The sequence below is a fragment of the Gossypium raimondii genome, chromosome 6, assembly GCF_025698545.1.
Source record: "Gossypium raimondii isolate GPD5lz chromosome 6, ASM2569854v1, whole genome shotgun sequence".
Taxonomy (NCBI): domain Eukaryota; kingdom Viridiplantae; phylum Streptophyta; class Magnoliopsida; order Malvales; family Malvaceae; genus Gossypium; species Gossypium raimondii.
In genome coordinates this window covers 40,794,303-40,799,494 of record NC_068570.1, presented here as the reverse complement: position 1 = coordinate 40,799,494, position 5,192 = coordinate 40,794,303, and the positions used below count along the sequence as shown (strand labels likewise).

The window sequence follows — 5,192 nt, the reverse complement described above, 5'->3', positions numbered from 1 at the left end:
TATACTTTTAAGGATAAAAATATTAATTAAATTAAAATTTCTATTAAAATTTTAACTTTAAAGCTAAATAAAAATTAATAAATTTAAATTTAAAATTAAAATATTATGTTTAAATAAATGAGCACCTAAAATTCCAATCAATCCTAACGAATAATAAATTCACATATCTACCATATTTTTTAAAATTCACGTCAATATTATAAAATTAAAGAAACCAAATTATACTTAATTAAAATCAAATGATAACGAGGGACTAAAACCATAATCAGACTATAATAAAAATCAATAATTCTTGCCTGAAATGATGAAAATATCCAGAGTCAAACACATTTCTATCCAGTAGGAAATGAGAAAAGTAACTAATTAGAAGGATAATTCAAACAAATCCTAAATCCAAAGATTCAAAGATTCAAAGTTAACATTGCAAATAGGTGCACCATTGTAAGAGCATCATCCAAATCTCTAAGTGCATCAATAAATGTTGGATAACTAAAATACCAAACACATTTAGATGCCTTCACCAAGAAGAATGCGTCCTATGATCAACATTGTGATATTCACCGCACCTGCATTGCTAGCTCCTCCTAGGAAGAAGCTGACTGCACCAACAAGAATGCTAGCTCGACGTCCTTCGTTTCTAGTAACATAGGAGGCTCCAAATGTAGAAACAAGGCCTGTGAAGTAGAGTGAAGACTTAAAAAGTGTGAGGAGCTGGTTGTCATATTTGCAGTAGTCAGTTTTAGCACACACGTTTTAGCAATTTTACAAACAAGAAAAAAATAGCTTTTCTTCTTAGCTCACACTTGCTGCACTAGAAACTGAGTAAAAGAGCATTGATAATAATTGTCATTAAGACTCTATTCTTATAATTTATAGTTAAAAGAATACAAAAAAAAACAAATAAGCATTGTTCATCTAAGTAGACCAGAAACATCCTTGGCAAGCAAAAGCATTTGTGAGTGCCAAGATAATTCTACATATGCCAAAAAGCCTGCAATTGGAGCTTATTGCTGCATAGCAGAAAGCCTTTAATGTCTATTACAGTGAGATACAAAGATGGATCAAAATTTTTAAGAGTACATGGACTTACCTTATATTTTAACGCCAATATATATTTTGGTGGGGGTTGAATCTTATAAAAAGAACAATACCTTCTTGAAACTTCAAGATCCTCTACTGTCTTCAACATGTTTGCTGATTTAGCCTTTAGATGCTGCCATTCTCAGTCAATATGCACCATAAAAACATGAAATTAATAACCTGGGTATATATATAATTTATATTTACACGAAATTAATCCAATAGGACAATAATGTTAAACCTTACCAATTTATACATGACAATTAACAAAAACTAGCAATTCAAATTCATGTGTTTACTAACAAATGGAGGAGAATCTATATAAAGTAAAGAGATGAAAATCATAAATAAATCTATAATTAATTGCATTAAGACATAAAAGAACAAAAGACATGCTAACCTGCAGGTTTTGTTCAATTGGCTTATTGGTTTCGTTATCCCTTGTATGCCGCCTATAACGTTCTATAGTTTGCTGCATGCTAAATAAATGATATATCCAAATAGAAACAGAAATCAATGCATGGAAAAGCCTGTAATTAAAAAACCAAACAATGTTTTAATTGGGACAGAAGCTAAATGTATATAGACATAAATGCAATAAAAACCTCAAATGAAAAAAAATGATTAACTAAACAGTATCATTAAGCATTTCCACAATGAATTTCAAAAGATGAAAGAAAATATCTATGTACATATAAAACATGACATAAACATTTTTAAACAATGATCGAGTCATATATGAAATCATCTGTAGATCATTAAGACATTAGGTAAACAAAGTTGACTAATGTTGCTGTCTTTTCTCTGAAGAAATTGTTGGATTTAAACATGAATAACATCCAATTATATGTACATAGATATTTTGCACTCTTGAAAGTCCTATTTCTTTATTTCTTGCCAAATAATTCCTTCTTCCACAAACAATAAGTAATCATTTTCATTCTTAAAGGAGAAATCTTTTTGGCACTTCGGCTATAATAGTTCAGATGCAATTATAATATGAGACGCGTAAATGTAAAGTATTTGTAACAGGAGTCAATAACAATAGAAACTCAGCAAATCAAAATACAAAGATGCGACACAAGAAATACATAAATGGTAAAAGAGAACACTATATAAACAAGATATTCATCATCATTCAGCAAAGCCAAACCTTTCCAAACAGTTTTCTTGCTAAAAGCCATATTAACATAAACTAGAAAAACGCTTTAAAAAATAACCTGAAAGAATAATAGATTTAAACACTTTAAAAAATATTAATCATCTAATAAATTGCATAGAAAAAGATCAGATTAATCAAATAATTATTTGATTAATGTCATCACTTTTATTTTTTGTTAAGTTACACGGATAAATTAGATTACCATAAATCAAATCATAACATAAAGATCTAAAACATCTTTAATGGATCCACTAAAACCCTAGAAAGAACAAAAAAATGAATAATAAGCTAATTCAAATCCGAACATAAGCAGATTGCAAAAGAAAACAAAAAGGCAAGGGAGATTTAAGAAAGAGGGAGAGATATCAGAGTGCAAACGAGCATGAAACATGTAAGTAGCATGGAAATGAAGCTCAAGAACAATCAACTTACATAAAAAATAATAACCATTAACTAATACACAGAAAAAGATCAGATTAAACAAGTAATTATCTAATAAATGCAACCATTTTTATTTTATATCTTACTGTTATTTTTGATTAACTTAAATCAAATCAGTACATAAAGATCCAAAACATCGATAATCGATCCATTAAAACCCTAGAGAGGACAAAAACCGAATAATAAGCTAATTTAAGCAGATTTTTTTAAAAATAAATCGAGAAAGGAGAGATATCAGAGTGCTTACGAGTATGAAACATGTCGGTAGCATGGAAATGAAGCTCAATAAATTACTCGAAGCAGCTTCCATGAAGGAAGAGAGATTTTTGGATTTTGCTAAAAGTCCAGCGGGATTGTGATTGTTATATGTTTATGAATCGTGATCAGTTTTTTTAAAAGTTCTGTAGAGAAAGAAAAAATAGCTTTCCAAATTTGGGCGTTTAAGAATTGGGGTTGAGGAAGAAAAGATAGCAATGGGCATGGAGTTAAAAGTTTTAAAGGACGATATGTTTGTAAAGTTGGGGATTTCAAGGGGGGAATTAGGGATTTTAGGGGGGAATGTTGGGGATTTCTGGGGGGGATTTTATAAAATGGCACTATTTTTTTAAAGTAAAATTATTTTTTGTGGCGTTTTTCATAAAAACCCCGCAAAAAATTATTTCATTTGGAATAAAACGACATTGTTTTGCTATGCTAAAAATATTTTATTTTGTCTATTAAAAATTATTAGTTAAGTGATTTTATAAAACATTTATTATTTTTTTATAAATTGAATTTTTATAAAAAATCAAGTACTCTCAAAATAAATATTGTATATTTTAATAAGAAAAAATGATTAAATGGTCAGTAATTAATTGTTAAGTTAGAATTATCCAATGTAAGCAATTAATCTCTCACATATCAAATTTCTATTAAAGATTGAGACGTTAATCATGATTTTATATTATTCATTTTCGATCTAATCTCCATTTTATTAGAGATATTTCTTCCTAACTAAAATATAATTATTTTGCTAGATGTTCGATGTGGAATGATTTTAGTTTTGTATTTTATTTTTATTTGCTATAATTTGGTCCTATATATCCAAAATAGATAGTTACCTATCCGTATCAATTTGTTACATTTATTTATTAATTTTTAAATCTAATATTTAAATATATCAAATGGTTTAGAGTAAATATTTTTTAGTCATAAACACCGCTAATGTTACCTTTTCCGGCGTTTACAGAAGAACCGCCACTAATAAATTAAATTATTGTAATGAAACGACACCGTTTTGGAAAATTCTAATACATATTAGCAGCGTTTTTGCTATAAACGCCGCCAAAGCTCGCATATTTTACAATTTTTTATATTCAATTATTGTATATTGCATATCAATTTTAAATTAATAATCTTTACAATTTATTATTATCTCTTTTACAATTATATAAGAACTTATTTAATATATAAATTAAAAATACTAGTTAATCTAAACCTTAAACTCTAACCTGACCTCGAATCTCCAAACCCGAAATCACTAACTCTTAACCCCAAACCCCAAACCCCTAACCACTAACCCCTAAACCTTATTTAATATATAAATTAAAAAATACTAATTAATCTAAACCCTAACCCTAACCCGACCCTGAATCCCTAACCCCAACCCCTAAACATTATTTAATATATAAATTAAAATACACTAATTAATCTAAATCCTAAACCCTAACTTGACACTGAATCCATCAACCCTAAATCCCTAACTCTTAACCTCTAATCCCTAACCCCTAACCCATAAATCTTAAATCACAACCCTTAAATCAGAATCCCTAATCAATAATCCCTAATTCCATAATCTATAAACCTTAAAATTGTAACTCTTAAACCGGCCCTAAATCCTAAATTAACCATATATATACCCTAAACCATATATATTAAACCCTAAACTATAATGATAATTAAATTAAATATTTTAAAATTAATACTATCGTATCTTTTACAATTGTATTTGAAATTATTTAATATGTAAATTAAAAATCAATCAATCATGTACCCAAAAACTTTTAAAATTATTTTAAATAATAGTATTTTAATTTCTCCATTTTTAACAAATATTTTTCTATGTTTTTATTTCAAATTATTTCTATGTTTCATTATTTCAAATTTATCCATTTTAAACAAATATTCAATTAAAATAAATTGAATTTTAATTAATATAAATAAACAAATTAAATAGTAAATAGACAGATAAAATGCTTTGGTAGCTTTTCAAAACGCTAAATCTAGAAGCATTAGCGGCGCTTCTTGGAAAAGGCCGCTAAAGCCCGGGCATTAGTGGCTCTTCTTGGAAAATGTCGCTAAAGCCCCGAGCATTAGCGGCGCTTCTTTAAAAACGCCGCTAAAGCCCCAAGCATTAGCGGCGCTTCTTGAAAAACATCGCTAAATCCCCAAGCATTAGCGGCGCTTCTTGAAAAACACCGCTAAAGATCTGAGCATTAGCGGCGCTTTATCAAAAACGCCACTAAAGATC

The 5,192-nt window shown here is 28.5% G+C and overlaps 1 long non-coding RNA gene across 1 annotated transcript; it reads right to left on the bottom strand.

Moving 5' to 3' along the window:
- Positions 1 to 262: 262 nt before the first annotated feature.
- Positions 263 to 2,254, bottom strand: LOC105774689 (uncharacterized). Its single transcript, XR_008197134.1, has 2 exons — positions 1,481 to 2,254; positions 263 to 1,213 (listed from the first exon to the last, which is right to left on the bottom strand). It is a non-coding gene; the product is annotated as an uncharacterized LOC105774689 (long non-coding RNA).
- Between the last annotated feature and the right edge of the window lie 2,938 nt (positions 2,255 to 5,192).